Source organism: Vulpes vulpes, chromosome 2 (assembly GCF_048418805.1).
Source record: "Vulpes vulpes isolate BD-2025 chromosome 2, VulVul3, whole genome shotgun sequence".
Classification (NCBI taxonomy): Eukaryota; Metazoa; Chordata; class Mammalia; order Carnivora; family Canidae; genus Vulpes; species Vulpes vulpes.
Window position 1 is genome coordinate 132,185,724 of NC_132781.1, and position 20,713 is coordinate 132,206,436.

Consider the following 20,713-nt stretch of genomic DNA (forward strand, 5'->3'; position numbering starts at 1 on the left):
AGTTAATATAGACATGTATAATTTTTTTAAAAATGTATCTACATATTAATATGTATAATTGCCTAGTGCCTGGAACACAGTAAGGACTTGATCGCTATTTGGTAAAACAAAAAATGGAGGGATAAGTGAGACATGCACTCAGTTTCTGAGCTCCTTGCTATTCTCCCATCCTATGTGCTTTTGTTTTTCCTTATTATTGAAAAGAATAATATTATTCCATTTATTGAAAAGGAAAAAATCCTAAAGTCTCATCAGCTCAGGCTGGCATAACAAAATACCTGAGACTGGGGGCTTCAACATGGACAATGATTTTTCTCACCATTTTGAAAGCTGGCAGTCCACAATCACTGTGCCAGCATGGTTGAGTTGTGGTGAAGTTCCTCTTCCGGGTTTAGAGAGGGCCACCTTGCTATGTGCTCACAGGCCCTTCCCTGTCTGCCTTCAGTGGGAAACAGAGCTGGCTTGAATCTCTTCTTAGAAGGTGCACTAATCCCATGATGGGGGGGGCTCCACCCTCATGACTCTTCAAACCTAATTGCCTCCCAAAGACTCCATCTCCAAATACCATCATGTTGGCAGTTAGGACTTCAATATATGAATTTTCCAGAGGGGAGCTATGTACCACACACACAGATACTCTGTTTTTAACGTCCCAGCTAGCCTCCGCCATATGTAGTAGTAGTAGCCTCATTGCCACTTCCCTTCTTTTGCTCCCCCATTGCTCATCTCTTGCATTTGAGGAGTGCAAATAGAATACGTGGGGAGGGGCTGGCGCACCTCCCTCCCTGCATGCTCTGTGCAGCAATTACCTTCTTGAGAGTATCTCTCCACTAGCAGATGAGAAGTTCAAAAAGACTCCCCTCATTGCTGACCTGAATAGAATTGTGGCAGCTGATAAGGCAAGGCATCTATGGGGTCTGCAGCTGGAGGCTGGTTAGGGAAGGGCTGGGAGCTGGTTCTGGTTCCCAGCATCCCTGGGCACACAATCTGGTGGATTATTGACAATGGTGAGTGATGTGGTTGGCATTTATTAGTTTTCAATAGCTGCTATAAAATGAACTTCACGCCATCTGCAAAATTAGGATTCAGAAGCGGCCCTGGATATTAAAATATCTATGGCTGCCCCTGCTATTATATAAAATTTTACATTTTATCAGCTCCCCATGAGACTAGGAGTATAAATTAAGATACATATTTAGAAGGCAGTAAATAAACTTAGGAAAGCAGCAGAAAAATTAATGAATGGACAGAAAATTGCATATGGGAGGAGAAATAGTTTTTCTACATAGAGAGAAGCTAAAAGGGATTTAAACTTTCTCCTGTCACTATCATTAACACAGTAATAGCAAAAATAATATACTAAAATTCATAAGAAAGTTTTTTAGTAAAATGGACAAACAACTCTGTAACAGATCCAGCAAGTGATAGACTTCTCCCATCCAGTTGGTCTATAGAACTTGTCTCATTCAGAAGCATCCTATAGTATTCTCTCCAAAAGAGCAAATGTTTTAATCAAAAGAATTCTATAGCAGCCGCTCCAAACCCTTATTCTAATGCCACCCAATTTCTTTTTTTTTAGCATAATTACTCTACGTGTCACTTTCTCTTTGCCCTACATTCCTACTGAAGACCCAATCACAGCATGATTCAAGGATGCAGTAGTAAATCAGGGCAATCACTATCTCTACAAAGTGACAGGCAGGTATGACTCAGAGACTGATCCTAGACAATCACCCATTGAATGAGTGGTACTCACTCTGGTAGTGGCCCTCAGGCAAGACTGCTGGTAAAGGGACAAGCCCCTGGCTCTGGTAAGATTTCCAGGAAACTATAGTTCTTGCATTTGTCTCGTAAGTTCCCTCCCACATCCCTCCTTCTTCATGCCGTTAGAGATAATACACAGAAAAGATGTCTCTCATCTTTTCTAGCAAGGAAATGCTGTGTCAACCCATATTTATTTATGAAGCCTGTGATCAGGTCTGTGCCTCAGAGCGAGTGGGTGTCAGAGTATGCTTCTGACAGTAATCAGTCTGCCCTCAGCCCCACCAGGCTGGCCCTTACAACCAAGTCGGAGTCAGACATGCATGGGGAGAGGAAGCGGTGGGTTACAAAGACGAATATTTTCATGTCGTGGCTGCCCAGGATGAGGCCACCACTCATGCCCTCACTCCCACTCCCAAACTGCTCTTGACTTCCACTGCACTTCTACATCAATCAAGTCTGGCCTGGGGACGCAGGGCTCTCTGGATGAGTCTTTGAAATGCTGCTTGTACTAATGGTGGTCAGAGCCTTAGGAGGCCATTCCCTGAAGTATCACTGAACTGAAACATAATCCAAAAGATAGAAAAGGCTTTGGCCTACTGCTTTATATTAGAACAAAAATAATCATGGTAATAGCTTGCCTTCTCCTTGATACCTTTCATTCAGTAATATCAAGCAATTTGTACGCAAGTAATTAAGAAAACACTCCTTTGTGGTAAGTTGCCAATTTAGCTCCCATTTTAAGGAGAGACAGAAAGAAGCTTAATGATTTGCCCCAGGGGAGACCCAGAGTAGGTAGCAACAGCATTGGGTATGCAGTGATTTGTGGCATAAGATCTCTCCCTATTTGTCTCTAATCCCCAATATTGGGCTCACAAAATTGCTTCGGAGCAGAGTTGGCCTTCAGTCTCTTGGGTGGTGTTGCTGTGTTCTATTCAAGAGCCGCCTGGTTCTGCTACGGAGGCAGCTGCATTTCATAGCTGTTGGTGAATATTTTCGTACTCTCCTTTCATCACATGATGTATATCATTCCCCTCGCTGGCATTTCCAATCACTGAGAGCAGCAGAACCACGGAATGAATTGGAGCACTGTAATTTCTCCCCCTCATTGATTTGGGGGAAGGGAGGGAGGGGGCGAGGAGGGGCACCAGGAAGGTGGAATGGTCTTTCAAATTTCCCAACCACAGCACCATCCTGTGTTCCTTGTACCACGGAACTGCTTATACAAGCTTTCTCTCTTCTATTTGCCTGTCTTCCACCAGTCTCCTTAGCTGGCCCACACTGCTTCTTCCCTTGAAAAACTGGAGTCTTCAGAGACCCAGTGGATGGTGGGGGCAGGCCAGGGGAGAGGGGTGCCAGGAACCTGAGTAACCAGAGTGCAGGGCACCAGCCTCTGCCTGCCTGTGCTCTTGCTTCCTCCTGCTCATGAGCTCTACTGTTGGTCAGAAAGTAGTTTTGAATGGAGAGTAGGAAATGCCATTTGGTATTAGAGAAGGCATCGTTTGATGGTAGTGGTCATTATTCGTTATTAGCCTTTTCATGTTGAAATGCTGGGTATGGAGGCTGCTGTTGCTGCTGCAAGATACGTCATTAAATTTCTATCTCGTTCATGTGAAATTTAAGCTGACAAAGGGGAAAAGATGAGATTGCTTTTAAATGCATTTTTCACTCTGAGGCCGACCACGAACTTGGAGGATTTGGAGTGGAGGTGTAAAAATTCTTGGTGAAATAGACAGAACTTGGAGGTAGAAGATAGAATTTATAACTGCTATTAAAATGGTTGCTGGGGTTCTTGAAGGTAACTGTGAGCTGTGTTCTTAAATACCTTCAATAATTATAGCAGTAATTAGCACAGGTAGGCACACATGAAAGTATAACATGCAAGCAGATAAATATACTGGCAACTGTATCAATAAAACACTTGCAAACATAAATTACTATATAAATGCTGATTAATTACAGAAGTAGGTATACTGGATGGGATGGTTATTCATATTACTGCAAAGAGAAACAGGCAAGCAGGCAGTGCAGTCATTTGAGAACCTGCTCCCTCCTGCCTCCTTTCTTCAGCCTCCTGCAGTGGGTAGCCACCATCAGGGAAGGTGAGGCCTCTGCTCCTCCACTGTCCACCCTGACAGCCACTAGCCACATGTGGCTGATGAGCACTTCAGATGTTGCTAGTCCCAGATGAGATGTGCTGCACATATAGGACAGACACCAGATTTAGAAGGCTGAGTGTGGGGAGGGAAAAAAAAAAGAGACAAAGACAATGTAAAGTGTCCCCTTAATAATTTTTATATTGATTACAAGTGGGAATAATATTTTGGATAGCTGGAATTAAGTTTTATTTTACCTGTTGTTTTTACTTGTTTAACATGGCCACTAAAAAATTAAAAAATTATATTTGTGGCTCAAGCTTGAGGCTAGAAGTATGGTTTGTGTTTATTTTTAATCCAGGCCATTTTATTTAATAAAATTTTACAAAACTCAGTGCCTCAGCCACACCCAGAGGAACCTCAGTTGCAGGCAGAGAGGAAGGTCAGACACACAGAAGTGCCACCCGGAAGGGCAGTGGAGCAAGCAAGCGCTCACAGGACTGCCATCAATCCAGGGCACATACCTCCCCTTTCCCACTGGTGTGTGCCCTGGATTGATGGCAGTGTGCTCAGGACATGCTGAGCACCTGAATGGCTGCCTCCTGGTGACAGCCCCAAATGGGAGCCAGCCCACCCTGGTGCATCCCCTGCAGCCAGGCTTGGGGTCCCTCACCAGGTGCCCCAGGGACCAGCAACACCTACATTGGGCTGGGAGCCCCTGATGCCACCTTGGTTCATGTCAGGCTGGGGCAGAGCTCCTGGGGACCCTGGGCACCCCATTTCCTCTTGAGACTAGCTCTGCTGAAGGACACACTCTTAAAGTGATCAGACCCCAAACATGCTCCAGTGGGCACAGGACAGGTTTGCTTAGGGCATCCTAGGAAACTGACTTGGAATTTGAGAAACATCCCCACAAAATAGTTCAGGTTGCCAGTACCAAACCAGTAAGAAAATGTAAACTTCCTCCTACAAAATACAAAGTACACCTATTTTAGCAAATGTCACTATTAAACTAGGTCATTTTTAGGTTACATGAAACAGAAATCATGTTTTTCCTTGGAATTGTGATATATTGCCCATTTCAGGGTAAGGGAGTTGAAGCACATTTTTATTGGATTCTGCTGCTCTGGGCTATTGAACCTGTTTGCAAGGCAAAGCAAGGCAGAGAGAGAGAGGAGAGCACCACCAGGGCTCCCTAGGCCACATCCTGCTGCTCTGACTCACCTGCCTGTGCAACAAGGGAGATAAGCTGAGGCTATTTCTCAATGTTGGGAAGGATGGTGGTGAACCAAGGAGGCAGGCAACCCTCAGCCACCCCAGGATGACCACCTTTGTGGGCACCAGACACTTAGTAATAGAAAGAGGTTTGATATTTAGGCTGCTTATCTGTAAAAGGCAGAGGAAGCAAACCATGTGATTATCCTTCAGCATTTTGGTAGGCACCTATCTTACTGCCAGCTAATTATTTGTGAGTAAAGGGGGCAGGAGCAGGCCTGAGCGGGGCTGACCTTGCAGTGGAAAAAGGAAGTGCTTGTTGGGGTGACTTCTGTGATACTGGCCTCAGAATTCACCACATGCTTGGCTTGCAGGGCACCTACTGGTCTTGAATTTGTCTTGAAGAGGACTTGTAAGAATTCATTCATTAACTGTACTACCTGGTACAGAGTTTAATTGTTGATGAATATTGATAGTTGTGAATTCTGGGTTATGGTGCTATAGTCTGGGCTGGGTTACTGAAAGCACTTGAATTCTTGCTTGCATAAGCTTATGAACTTCAGAAGGCTGTAACTCTATGCACAAATAAATTAATTAGTGCAACACCCTACAATTGTGTGCAAATCTGATATTTGAAGATTAATGCATTTGACACATATAACAGAATTATAAACCCTTACATGTCACTTAAACTCAGAAACCATGAATATGCAGACTACATGGAACTGGAGGCCTCTCCTTCTGACATGACAGCCCCATGGGTCACCAAGTAGAGGAGACTATTTTTAAATGTCCCACCTTTCTTAGAGATGTTTATCTTTCAAAGCACTTAGTGCTCACCTGCTCCAATCTCACCCTGACCCAGATTGAGCAATGAAGGATGTAAGACCCAGAGAGAAAATGGTTTTGTCCGAGATAACATAACCACTGGCGACGACCGTAGGACTCAAATACCCCCAGCCAGGCCCTCTCCTCACAGGGTGGTCTCAGGGCCTCAAGACCTAGGGGAGGCTCACATACTCTAAGACTGGACACGGAAATGTCACAAGTCAGGTCAGCAAACAAGTCTGTGCCCCTCCCTTGTCAAACACACCTTCCTAGTGGCCCAGCAGTTTAGGCTTCAGGATGTGATTGTGAGGCTTCTCTGGATACCCAGAACAGGACCCGGAAAGGAGATGCAAGCTCTGGAAGGGCATGTGCCATTGGCCCTGTGGATTGCTTTCCCTACAGAGTGGTAGCCCAGAAGAGTGCCAGAGCTGGATGCTCTGAAGCACAGGCCAGCAGGACTCCATTACCAGCATTTAGTTCCTCCAGCCTGACTCTCAGTCCTGCATGTTATTTCTCTGCCACTACACTTCTTTATGCACAATTTAATGGACATATAGCCCCGTTTTACCATGATAATAACTAATTCCTGACGGGGGAAGTTCTTGGGTCTTAGGAAATAACAACAACAAAAAGCTGAAGTGCTAATTTCCTTGGAGCATTCAGATTTCATTGTTTGTCCTTCTGTCATCCTGCAGGCACCTTGGCACACACACACATGCATGCACATGTGCATGCCCAACCCCACCCCCGCATCCCTACAAGTAAAGTCGGGGATCCTCCTTCAGGCACAGGAATCAAAGTCTTTCCCAACATTTGTTTGTTTATTTGTATTGAATCACTAGAACTATACTGAGGTGCATGTTGTTTTCCTAAATTTACATAGTGTGTTGAAGGGGCCCTCTCTCTTGAGCATCCCACACTGCTCTGGAAGTGTGGCTAGCTTTCCCTGTGTTGTAAAGGAACACAAAGCAATGCTTTATTTCTGCAAATATTTGTCACAATGAAGCTTTTAAATGCTACAGAACATAGAAGGATTTTGTTTTAATTAAAGTACCATTGTAAGGAATTTTTGTAAAGCCATCTCTTTGTGACTGTGGTCACGGAGCATTTTGGAAGCAGGAGAGTGAGTGAACAAGGAAGGTAGGTTCAGAATGTCCTGCTCTGATGGGCAGCCTGGGTGGCTCAGCGGTTTATTGCCACCTTTAGCCCAGGATGTGATCCTAGAGACCTAGGATCAAGTCCACGTTGGGTCCCCAGCATGGAGCCTGTTTCTCCCTCTACCTGTGTCTCTGCCCGCACCCCCTCCCCCGTGTGTGTGTGTGTGTGTGTGTGTGTGTGTGTGTGTCTCATGAATAAATTTTTTTTTAAAAATCTTAAAAAAAAAAAAAGAATGTCCTACTCTGAGAGGGATTTTTTTTTTTTTTTTGAGAGGGATATTTTTAAATGATCCATCGAGGACAATGACTAGAAATCCTCTCAAGATTTCTGTCCTTTTAGCTTCTGAAATCCTGCTGGCCCAGTCATGTGCACAACACAAGCCCCTGGGTGGTGATGTCACATCGCTAGGGGCCCCAGCCCGGCAGGCGTGGCTCAGTGCTTGAAGGTCCCTTAGTAAGGTTTGGACAACTGTGTGAACTGTGTATGTGTCTGTTCAGGCTCCGGTTTGGGAATAATGACTACACTGTGTACTTATGGCCACCTGATCTTAATCATTCAAAAGATTTAAGAGAAAGGTTATCAGCCCCGTACATGAATATGATATTAAGACTCTTGCTGAAAATTAAATCATACGTGCACAGCCCTCACCACCTCCTACATAATGGCCTGCCCTGTGTGCAGTCCCTGCCTCCCTGTCTCCAACCTAATAAGCCATCCATTTACCTTTGCCATGTTCCTTTTGCCCTTTGACAATGAACCATTCACAGAAGTAAAAGGCATGAGAAAGGGGGTGGAGGAGGGGTCCCAATACCTCCCTGGTTCCCCAGCCTCTATGCCAGGGAATGGCCAAAACAGGAAATGGAGCAAATGAAAGTTTACCCAAGGAAAGGGAGAAAGAATTGAGAAGAGAAAAACACAAAATGACCTTCCTCCTGGCCATTGCTCTGGTAGCTGGTATAGCCTGAGGGTCACGAATCTTGAAGTTCTTTCCTCTGGAGCAGTCTGTAGACCAACATTTGGGACTTGGCCAAAGGGGAGGATCAGGGAGGGTGCAGGAGGGTGGGACAGGACTCCTGTCTTGCCCCAAGAACGATTTGGTTCTGCCCAATTTGCTTAGCCTTTCAGCCTGGCTTTCTGGAACTCTAAAACTAGGATAGTAATACCGTAACATCCCTGCTTTATTCAGAATAATTGAGAGGATGAAATCATTTCATGAATTATTTTTGAAAGAAACATATGAAACCTCTGTTGGGCATTTGAGGCTCATTTTACTTTGCCTCTCAGAAAGTGATTGGAGAAGGAACTGAAACTGTAGGGTATCCTTTCTTTCTCTCTTTAAATCAATCCATAAACATTTCTGGATATTCTGTGGTGTATCAACCCGCCCCATGTAAACTGCAGTCTGCGAAGGCACGGAATGCCCTGCCTCTCCAGGCCCCCACTCCTTCCAGGCCCTACCACCCCTTCAGGGGCCTGCGGCTAAGGTCCCAGCAGGATTCGGGGCTGAGGCCTTTGTGAACTTAAGAATGGATCATCAGTTTTCAAGGCATTCTCTTAAATGTTCAATCTTCGTGAATACAAGGGTATCTGTGCAGAGCAATATACCCCCAAATACCATATTCACAGACGAAGGCAGTGGTGCAGCTGCTCCTTTCAAGTCTTGGACCGTCTCCTTCCATGTGACCAGCTCCAGTGGACACTTCTCCATTCTCAGTCTGTTGGGACTGTTCAACTAATTTGACCACTTCCTTTTACCTGGAACACTTCCTTCTCGGCTTTTGTCACACTGCTGCCTCTTGGTTTACCTCAGTGGCTCTTTTCCTTCTCCTGCTGTTTCCACTTCCTATTCCACCTGTTGATATTCCTCAGAGCTCCACCTCCTTCCCTCTTTCTTTCTTTATCTTGCTTGCTTTTTCTCTCTGTCCTCTTACTCAACATGCTCTCATCATTTCCAGACTTCAATTCCATGGATATAGTAGTACCAAATATATAACTGCATCTTATACCTCTCAGAAACCATGTTTTTATATCCAACTACTCTTCTGATGTTCTTCACGGGAAGAAACATCTCAATTGTAATAGTTTTAACATTTTCAAATCAGAAGTCTTCATTTCTGGGTCCCCCAGTGACTTTGCACCTCCCTGTCTCCTCACCAGCCTGTGGAGACAAAACTGTGAGGTCAGTCTTGATTCTCCACTTCCCTACACTCTCACCACCCAACCTACAAATTCTATAGAATGAACTTGAAAAAATGTGTCCTGAATCTGTCCATCTTCACTGGCCTCTCTACTTGGACTTTTATCCTACCCCCCAACTCAATTCCTCTTCCGCACAGCAGGGGAGTAAATTATAAAGTAAATCAGATCAACAGGAGGCATAACTTGTATCCTGCCTTTTCTCCCCTCAACACTCGTTAGTGGCATTGTTTCCCCTGGAACAAAAAGTTTCATTCTGCACTACACACTATTGGGTTCTGTCCATCTGTCCCCCCTCAGCTATGCCAGGTTCTGCCCTTGCTCAGTGATTTCCAGCCACACTGACCTTCTCTGAGTCTCAAAGACCCCGATGAGATGGGGGTAACCCCAATGTAACCATGTTACCAGTAATACTGGTAAGAGTTTTTGTAGTCCTTTTCCTCAAATTGGAGTTGCAGTGTGATTTTAAGACTTTGGACAGGGCCATCTTGGTGTCTCAGTGGTTGAGCATCTGTGTTCAGCTCAGGTCATGATCCGAGGGTCCCGGAATTGAGTCCCACATCAGGCTTCCTGCAAGGAGCCTGCTTCTCCCTCTGTCTATGTCTCTGCCTCTTTCTCTGTGTCTCTCGTGAATAAGTAAAATCTTAAAAAAAAAAAAAAAAAAAAAAAGACTTTGGACAGACTTGAGACCTCTATCCCTGTAGGAACCTCTCAGTGGCCATCTTGGGTAGCTTCAAGTCTCTCATCGGCCACATTCATATAGAATTTGGTATCACAGGAAATGTCTGAAGTTAAAATCATGTATGCCTGATTTGACTTCTTCATGAAAACACTGCTCCCAAATAACTCTTTATGGAGACAACCATCAACCCAGCATTCAATTAATTTAAATAGGGCAACTATATAATTTATTGTCTAAACCGAGGTGCTTCTGAGAATAAAAAGGTATGCTTGAAATAATAACTCAAGGACAAGAAGCATAAATTAGGACTGTCCCAGGCAAATCAGGAGAAGATGCCCTAACATTAAAAGACATCGTTGGGGTGCCTGGATGGCTCAGTCAGTTAAGCACGTGCCTTTGGCTCAGGTCATTATATCAGGGTCCTGGGATCCAGTCCTATGGCAGGCTCCCTGCTCAGTGGGGAGTCTGCTTCTCCCTCTCCCTCTACCCCCTCCACCCCCCATGGACTTGCGCTCTCTTTCTCTCAAATAAATAAAATCTTAAAAAAAAAAAAAAGAAAAGGCATCATCCTTTACTGTGTGGCTCACATCTTCCTTAGGGCTTGCAATTAACCAAGTTAATTGGTTAATTAATATATAATAAATAATATTATATTTCAATGATATGTACTAATAGCTTACCCCACAAAAATTTTTGCTGTTTTCTCTGTGATTGTGATCTATTTTGTATTACAACAAAATTAGTATGTAAGATAACACAGTTACAAATAGGTGGGAATCCAGAGGATTGATTTCTTTTTCTTTCTTTTCTTTCAATTTTATTTATTTATTCATGAGAGACACACAGAGAGAGGCAGAGACATAGGCAGAGAGAGAAGTACGTTCCCTGCGGGGAGCCTGATGTGGGACTCAATCCCAGGACACTGGGATCATGACCTGAGCCACCCAGGACACTGGGATCAACCACTGAGCCACCAGGTGCCCCCACAGAGGGTTTCTTCTGGGAGAATTTGATAGGCATCTCTGAGAAGATACTCAAAGGGGAATCACAGTCTCTTGATAGATGACTTTTTGATAAATCGATAATAAAAATAATAGTTAATGTGTATTGAGCCCTTATATGCCTTATCAAATGTAAAACGCACTTTACATTTCTAACTGAAGGGATCCTCAGAAGAGCACCAGGGAATACTTAGTATTAATCTCCTTGTATTACACGTAAGAAAACAGGTTCACAGGTCTAAACACATTGCCCAAGATCACAAACTAGTGAGCAGCAAAGCTAGGCTAACCCCCAGATGGGCCCTTCCCAAAGCCTGTATTCTTGTTTGCCTCATTTGTTTACTTAACTTCCTTTTCTTCTTACCATTTAGGTGGACATCAGACTCTACTCTTGTCCCCCCTTGGGATGCTCTCCTTCCATTCTGCAAGGTGCTCCTTTCAGTGCTGTGATGGAACAGTTACAGGGATATTTCTGGCATAATGCTCAAGGGTTGCTGCAGGCTGAGGGCCGCTTGTCTTGTGGCCCCCTGCCTGGAGGAGGTGAGCCAATATTACATTTGGAAAAGATCTTGGAGGGCAACCCCGGTGGAACAGCGGTTTAGCGCCGCCTGCAGCCTGGGATGCGATCCTGGAGATCTGGAATTGAGTCCCACGTCAGGCTTCCAGCAAGGAGCCTGCTTCTCCCTCTGCCTGTGTCTCTGCCTCTCTCTTGCTCTCTCTGAATAAATAAATAAATAAACAAACAAATAAATAAATAAATCTTAAAAAAAAAGAAAAGATCTTGGGTGTTTGGGACCACAGTCCATTCCCCTCGTTTTACACATGAGATAACCAAGGAAGTGAATTGACTTGCTCAAGGTCACACAGCCTTGCTGTCAAAAGCCAGAACCAGTACCCAGGTCTCCCGCTTCCCATGATGCAGTGGTGTAGACATAACATTTGAGATACAGTCTCTTCAGAAAAAAAGGTTTCCATGTAAATATTTTATAGGCTATAAGTACTACATATTCAGGAAAACAATGTAAATGTTTTATAGGCTATGGCACAACTGTGAAGTTTAGAATTAAGCCTGTGGTTCTGAGCAGTGCCACCTGTATGTGGTGTGATAGGGTGCATTCCTGTCTGTGGATGTCTGTCCTGGAGTTGTGTCTGCATTTTCCTGAGTGGCAGAATTTCGACTGCAGAGCCAGTGGCCTCCCCACCCCTCATGTTCCCACTGTGCCCTGGCAGAGGAGTGCAGCCTACCAAAGAAAGGGCTGAGGAAAGAGATCACACATCCTTAGCAGAGTTTTGCAGCTGTCTCTAGGGAATGCAATTTCTGGCTGCCCTAAAAGACCCAAGCTAGAAAAAATTCAGAGATAGCCAGGCATCCCAGGCCCCTCTGGGGTGCTGTGTCCATGCTGTTGACCAGTCAGAAGCTGTTCCCTCTGCTCAGTGTGAAGGTGGGGTAACCACCTGCAACATTAGATGTTGGGACCCTGTGCTTCACCGTCTGGCTTAGAAGTGCTTAGAATGTTTTTATTCTGGAAGAAATTCCTTTTTCTCCTTTTCCTCCGATCTTTCTCCCTCATTCTGACTGCGCTGGCCATTCCTCGTTGGTTATAACATTGGATGGCAGTGGCCAGCAGGCACAGAGAAGTCAACTTTCAATAAAGAACATAGTACTTCATTGCCATTAATAATTCTGGGCTAATTCCACCCTATCGAAGTAAAGTGTCTATCCAGAAGCAAGGACAAAAACCTCTAATAACCAACAGCCACAGTGGCCCTCACCAGGTACTTAACACACATCCCTCCTTGGCCCTTGGTATGAGCTCCTCATCTTTCAGCAGTGGAAAAGATGCTGCTTGGACCTGGGACCCTGCCCAGCTCGTGGCTCACACCTCTTACTCTTTGGAGCCTCTGACTACTCCATTAAGAAGGACCTGCCCATCTCAGGCTGTGAAACAGACTGCTTCCTCTGTGCAGATGTGGGAACTCTAGATCTCACACACACACAGCTTGGTGGCTCACACCTCCTACTCTCTCCTGGAGCCCCTGACTGCTCCATTAAGAAGGACCTGCCCATCTCAGGCTGTGAAACAGACTGCTTCCTCTGGACAGATGTGGGGACTGTCACACACAGACACACACACACACACACACACACACACACAGCTTGGTAGCACATGAGCCCATCTCACTGTTAATCCCTAGGCTTTCATCCCAAGCTCTGTTTGCAGCTTGGCTCTTGCCCTGTTCCTAAGACCAAGGTTCTCCTCCTACCCCCACTCAGGAAACCAGGCCCTGTCTTGATCCTGATGGTCTCATGGATTTTTCTTGGTAACCAATCACCAGGAACAGACTTGGGAATTTTTAGAGAAATTTTAGAATTTTAAAACACCGTAAATATTAAATAATCTCCTTTCGGTGGTAGGATTCTCCAGAGAAACAGAACCAATAGGAGATAAATAGAATTTATTACAGGAATTGGCTCATATGTTTATGGAGGCCAAAAAGTCTGGCAATCTGCTATTGGCAAGCTGGAGACCCAGGAAAGCTGGCGATGTCCTACAGTCCAAGTCTGAAGGCCTATGAACTAGGAGTGCCAGCATCTTTAAAAAAGCAGATTCATCCTTCCTCTGCCTTTTTGTTCTCTTCAGGCCTTTAGTAGATTGAATGCCCACCTACATTGATGAGGGCGATCTTTACTCAGCCTACAGATTCAAATGTGAATCTCTTCCAGAAACACCCTCACAGACACACTCAGCAATAATGTTTTACAACTATATGGGCATCCCTTAGCCCAGTCAAATTGACACATAAAATAAATCATCACAACTTGCCTCCTCTTAATTCCCACCCAATGTAAAATTAAAAATTAAAAAAAAAACCCTGCATCATAAAGTTTTTGAAAGGATAGGAAATTCACACATATACCAAAGTTAAAATATATTCTTCCTAGATTTTCTGTTCTTCTTGATCTGTGTATATTTGGCCCTCAGCATGAAATGTAAGGAGCTAACTTATTACATTTTACTTACAGGTCCTGTTAATGAGCATACTGTGTGGGTTACAGTTATATTAGCACTCCACTCCTGACCTTGTAATAATTCTGAAATAAACTATAATGGAATCACATCTTTTATGTATCAGTATGACTTAAATGTGTGCTAACACTGGCATACTACATACGCTTATTCCAGAGTTACTCATGAGCACTCAGAATTGAAAGGCACATGTTTGAGCATTATCTTTCTGGACACAAACACACAAGGGATGTTTCCTTCTATGTGGAGGTGACTGAAATTGCCACAGGTCCATGTGGCATCACCTTTCATAGGCAATCACTTCTTCCCCTTCTTGGGATGAATACTACTTTTCCTGGCCTCTAGAGTGTAGTCAACTCTTGGTTCTTATTCAACATGACCTAGTATATAGATGTACCATGAGGAGAAAGTTATAGTTAGTAGATGAATGGGGAAAAAATTTAACTTGATAAAAATTAACAAAAAATCTATATCTTAGAGGAAAACTGTTCAAAAGTATATACCAAAGATTCAGGGCCAGTGTTAACCCAGCTAATTGTAAAACTCCCTTGTGCTGAAACCACACCCCTCACACCCCCTACCCCCCCCACCCCTGTTTTCATCTGTACACACAGGAAGGGAAAGAGCCAAGACACAACCAGTTGCTAGGGAGTTGTGGTCAGTTGTACATTCACATTGGTGTACTTTCCCTTTCTATTAAGGTATGGGCCAACCAAGGGGTCCTTAATTCTTCCTCCTCCTCAGATTTTATGTTCTTTTAATCTGAGAGTAGAGAGAAAGATGAGGGGTGTGCTCTGCACAGCAAAACTTGAATTTTTTTTTCGAAACCCCAGGACCCGGAGCTTTTAAATTAGTGCTGGAACATGGAGGGGCCAAGGTTGCAAGGAATGATTGGGCAGAAAAAAACAGTGAAGGAGCTGACACTAAGAAGGTGGGTAATTTAGCTTCAGAGCTACGTGGCTCAACTGTGATGCATGGGACCTGGTGTGAGAGACACTGCGCAGCGACACGTTGTGCAGTCGGCTGGCGGTAGAACCCTGAATGATTGCCGTGGTGGCAAGCAGAGGCTGCTAGCAAAAACAAGATCAAGCTGGTGCTGCACTTTATCACCTCAGCCATCTGTTGGATGGCTTAGAAAGCAGAGGGCCATTTGCTAAGTGACAACTGATGTCATTTTATTCTAATGTTCAACCAAAGAAGAACTCTGCCAAGACGCAGACAATAATAACACGCTATTTTGCCACTTTTCATCAAGCAATTTGTGTGATGTTTTGAATCCCTTAAGTATTATTCTTGTGTTATGTTTATACTTTGATAGCATCTGTAGAGCAGGAAGTGTGTGCCTGAATATTAGATGTCATTTTAAGGAAATTGTTCATCAGATCCATTGTAGACAAAGTTTCACCTGGATTTTTTTGGCTGCCATTACGGTTACCTGTAACTTCTTCACCTCTCGTGCTCTCACCTGCTCTTGTGCCTTAGCTCAAACACCTGCCTGCTGATGGCATGTGGGTGCATCTTGTGGTGCTGCCAGTGACTTGGATTTGACCCTAGACTTAGACTACCTGGAGCTCCACACAGGTGGTCTGCACATTTCAAAACCATAGCTGAGTCCTTAGACATTGCACAGGCCCCTTATATGTCTTGTCTTTGTCTTTGTCTTTGGAAAGTGTGTTTGCTCTGCTATAAATGATGGATATTGTTTCAGGAGAGGCTGGATTTTCCTCAGAGTTCTAATCAATATCATTGTTGATCTCTCTCTCTCTCTCTCTCTCTCTCTCACACACACACACACACACACACACACACACAAATGATAATTCCTTATGTGGGAAGCTTTAGCTTGATCTCCTCCACAATTTACCATTGTCTCTGTCATAGAGACATCTACACATGGTTTATAATACTGGATTTATAATTGACCTGAGAATAAACTCTTACACATTACCAAATAGGCAGGCTTGCTTTCTTTTCATTCTACCTCCCTTTTCATCTTAGAATTTAGACTTCTAGTTATCAAGCCATTGCACTACTTGTCACCATTCCTCTTGGCAGTCCTCAATTATAGTCAGAGATAGAACAACTACTGTCATTTTTTAAAAGATTTTATTTATTCATGAGAGACAGAGAGAGAGAGAGGCAGAGACATAGGCAGAGGGAGAAGCAGGCTCCATGCAGGGAGCCTGACGTGGGACTCAATCCCGGGTCTCCAGGATCACACCCTGGGATGAAGGCAGGCTCTGGACTGCTGAGCCACCCGGGCTGCCCACTACTGTCATTTATTGAGGCCCTGTTGGGTGCCACAAGCTCTACAGGTACTTATATAGAACTGTGGCTCCCATCATTTTCACATAATGGCCTATATATCAAGTAAAACTTGAATAGCACATTGGTTTAAATGGATGAGGCTGTCTGGACCTGGAAGCTTAGAGCTCCAGCTGTTCTAGGCAGGAATCCTGATGATTGAGGGGACACTATCTCAGCCCACCTTATCCCTTTCATAGTATAAAAGTAGGTCATGGCTCTGATAGAATATTTCATTCATTCTTCAAAATAGTACTTGGAGATAAATACTATTACCTGTTAGTTGCTTCACACATTCATGTACTTAGTAAATGGTAAAGCTAGGACTTGAATCTGGTGTGTTTGATCTCAGGCTACTTTTTTCCTATCACAAATCAAGCTGCTTTTATAGCTGCCCATGCTGACTTTATCAGCCTTGGAGATGTGGATGGTGGTCTAGCTAAAATGCAGGAGGACCTGTGTTCTGAGGGCCAGGATGGCACATAAGTTAGGCATCAGAGAGAGATCCCTATGTATTTTCACATAGGGATCTGCAAAGATCAGTGCTACAAAGAAGTCCTTCATCAGTCCTATGAAGAAGTCCGTAGAGAAAGGAAGGTTGACCATCTAAAGGTGTCATCTATCCAAAGGAGCTAGGTAGGCACTGAGGACAGCTACAGGTGATCGGTCAGCACAGAAAGTCATCAGAGACAAGCATCAAAGGAAAGTCAAAGCCCCGGTGAAAGGTGGGGACTGACACAATTCCCTGAGCTAGGGATTCTTAATCTTTAAGGCCTCAGAATCATGTGGACAATTTGTTCAAACTCAGATTGCCCCACACACAGAATTTCAGTTCCAGTAGATTCAAGGCATGGCCAATAATTTGTATTTCTAACCAGTTCCCTGGAGAGGCTGAAAAGTAAATGTGGTTGCTTTATATGGAGGGCTGCAGTCTGGTCAGGGGCAGAAAGGGAACAAATGAAAGGACAGAGGTCTCAAATTCTTTGTCTCCAGCCACTTATGCTGCCCTTACTATGTACTTGAGTTAGGTCAGAAGTCATTAGAGTGACTTCATTTAATGCCCCGTGTCAGGTAACACCTGCTGTCTCCTGTCAGCCAGCATCCCAGGCACTTAGACTATCTCCTAGTTCAGGTGACTGTAGGAAACACATGTTGATAAACATTTGCAGCCACTGGTGTGTTTAACCTTTGGTGTTTTTGCCAATAATCCAGTGTTCTGGTTCCATAGTTTTTTAACCTAAAGCTTAGAAATAGTGTTAATTACCCCCTTGCCCCTGCAAAAAAAGTAAGACTTTGTCTCCATTTTCTCTCCATTTGGCTGAAAAGAGAATACCAAATATTAAAACCTCTTATTTTAGTTGTGGGATTATTCAGGCAGTGACATCCATCCTTAGGATGCTGTAGGAGCCTGAGTCTGAGTATCTCTCCCTTAGCCACAATTTCTTTCTTCCTTGTATCCTGAGCACAGCTAACACAATTAACTGGGCATGGATTGGTGGCTCATAAGCTATTTCAATCCCCATCTGGCTTCATTCCCTGTTGGAGAAGCTTGTCAAGGCAATCCGCCTCTAAATTTGAGTAAGCCTCTCTTCACTTACACTCCGTGAGGGTGGGGATGGAGGGCAGAATTGAATTTCTTCCGGAGCATGTTTGTTGGTTGTTTAGAAGGATGCAGGTAAGGCACAGGCAATTGCACCTTTATCCCTGAACTTTAAAGAAGCCACAGATTTCAAAAGAAAATAAATCTTTTAATCCGTCTACAGCTACTCTCCCTTTTACTAAGTAACTGGCATTTAAAAGAAACCGTTACTGGGAGGAGGGGCAAGATGGCGGCAGAGTAGGGTCTCCAAGTCACTTGTCCTCAACAAATTACCTAGAAAACATTCAAATCATCCTGAAAATCTATGAATTCAGCCTGAGATTTAAAGAGAGACCAGCTGGAACGCTACAGTGAGAAGAGTTCGCGCTTCTATCAAGGTAGGAAGACGGGGAAAAAGAAATAAAGACACAAAAGGCCTCCAAGGGGGAGGGGCCCCGAGGAGCCGGGCTGAGGCCGGGGCGAGTGTCCCCAGGACAGGAGAGCCCCGTCCCGGAGGAGCAGGAGCTGCACCAACCTTCCCGGGGGAAAGGGGCTCCCCGGGAATTGGAGCAGGATCCCCAGAAAGGCGGGGATGCCCTCGGGCTCCCTGGGACAGTAACAGAGGAACTGCGCCCCGGAGAGTGCGCCGAGCTCCCTAAGGGCTGCAGCGCTCGGCGGGACCCGGAGCAGCTCGGAGGGGCTCGGGCGGCGGCTCCGCGGAGGGGGCGGCGCAGCTCCGGGAACAGCTCGGCAGCGGCGGCTCGGGCGGAGGAAGAAGCTCCGCGGAGGGGGCGGCGCGGCTGCAGGAACAGCTCGGAGGGGCTCGGGCGGCGGCTCCGCGGAGGGGGCGGCGCGGCTCCGGGAACAGCTCGGCAGCGGCGGCTCGGGCGGAGGAAGAAGCTCAGCCGGGAGGGGGGCGGCGCGACTCCGGGAACAGCTCGGAGGGGCTCGGGCGGCGGCTCCGCGGAGGAGGCTGCACCGCCGGGAGCGCGAATCCAACAGCGCAGGCCCCGGAGCACAGGGCGCCGGGACACAGCCCAGGATCCGGCCTCCCCAAGGACAGGCAGAGGCCGGGAGGGCCCTGGACAGCGAGGACGCTCCTGCCTGGAACTGAGCAGATCAGCGGCCCCGCCTGGGAGCCTCCAGGCCCTGCAGACGGAGAGCCCCGGAGCTACTGCGGGGGCTGACTTCAGGGTCCCAGAGCTGCCCCCGCCACTGTGGCTTCCTCCCGGGGCCTCACGGGGTGAACAACCCCCACTGAGCCCTGCACCAGGCAGGGGCAGAGCAGCTCCCCCAAGTGCTAACACCTGAGAATCAGCACAGCAGGCCCCTCCCCCAGAAGACCAGCGACACGGAACAGTTCCAAGGGAAGTCAAGGGACTTAAAGAACACAGAATCGGAAGATACTCCCCCGTGTTTTTTTTTGTTTTGTTTTTTTTTTTGTTTTGTTTTGTTTTGTGCTTTTTTTTTTCTTTTCTCTCTTTCTTCTTGATTTCTGATTGCGTCCCCCACCCCCCCTTTTTTTTCTTTTTTCTCCTTTCTTTCTTTTTCTTCTCTTTCCCCCCCCCCTTTTTTTCTTCTTTCTCTTTTTTCTTTTTCTCTTTTCTTTCCTTCTCTCTCTTTTTCTCCTTTTCCCAATACAACTTGTTTTTGGCCACTCTGCACTGAGCAAAATGACTAGAAGGAAAACCTCACCTCAAAAAAAAGAATCAGAAACAGCCCTCTCTCCCACAGAGTTACAAAATATGGATTACAATTCAATGTCAGAAAGCCAATTCAGAAGCACTATTATACAGCTACTGGTGGCTCTAGAAAAAACCATAAAGGACTCAAGAGACTTCATGACTGCAGAATTGAGATCCAATCAGGCAGAAATTAAAAATCAATTAAATGAGATACAATCCAAGCTAGAAGTCCTAACGACGAGGCTTGACGAGGTGGAAGAACGAGTGAGTGACATAGAAGACAAGCTGATGGCAAAGAGGGAAACTGAGGAAAAAAGAGACAGGCAATTAAAAGACCATGAGGATAGATTAAGGGAAATAAATGACAGCCTGAGGAAGAAAAACCTACGTTTAATTGGGGTTCCCGAGGGCGCAGAAAGGGACAGAGGGCCAGAATATGTATTTGAACAAATCCTAGCTGAAAACTTTCCGAATCTGGGAAGGGAAAGAGGCATTCAGATCCAGGAAATAGAGAGATCCCCCCCTAAAATCAACAAAACCCGATCAACACCTCGACATTTAATAGTGAAGCTTGCAAATTCCAAAGATAAGGAGAAGATCCTTAAAGCAGCAAGAGAAAAAAAGTCCCTGACTTTTATGGGGAGGAATATTAGGGTAACAGCAGACCTCTCCACAGAGACCTGGCAGGCCAGAAAGGGCTGGCAGGATATATTCAGGGTCCTAAATGAGAAGAACATGCAACCAAGAATACTCTATCCAGCAAGGCTTTCATTCAAAATGGAAGGAGAGATAAAGAGCTTCCAAGACAGGCAGGAACTGAAAGAATATGTAACCTCCAAACCAGCTCTGCAAGAAATTTTAAGGGGGACTCTTAAAACTCCCCTTTAAGAAGAAGTTCAGTGGAACAATCCACAAAAACAAGGACTGAATAGATATGATGACACTAAACTCATATCTATCAATAGTAACTCTGAACGTGAATGGGCTTAATGACCCCATCAAAAGGCGCAGGGTTTCAGACTGGATTAAAAAGCAGGACCCATCTATTTGCTGTCTACAAGAGACTCATTTTAGACAGAAGGACACCTACAACCTGAAAATAAAAGGTTGGAGAACCATTTACCATTCAAATGGTCCTCAAAAGAAAGCAGGGGTAGCCATCCTTATATCAGATAAATT

At 45.2% G+C, this 20,713-nt stretch overlaps 1 long non-coding RNA gene across 2 annotated transcripts in view; it reads left to right on the forward strand.

The window, feature by feature from the left end:
* LOC112935468 (uncharacterized) overlaps positions 1 to 20,713 on the forward strand; it is a 205,160-nt gene that overhangs the window by 29,044 nt on the left and 155,403 nt on the right. The window contains exon 7 of one of the 2 annotated variants that reach the window (XR_003238179.2): positions 11,309 to 11,714. The exons of the other annotated variant lie outside the window; for it this stretch is intronic. This is a non-coding gene — a long non-coding RNA (uncharacterized lncRNA). Of the gene's footprint in view, positions 1 to 11,308; positions 11,715 to 20,713 lie in introns of those variants that run through there. 2 annotated transcript variants of the gene reach the window in all.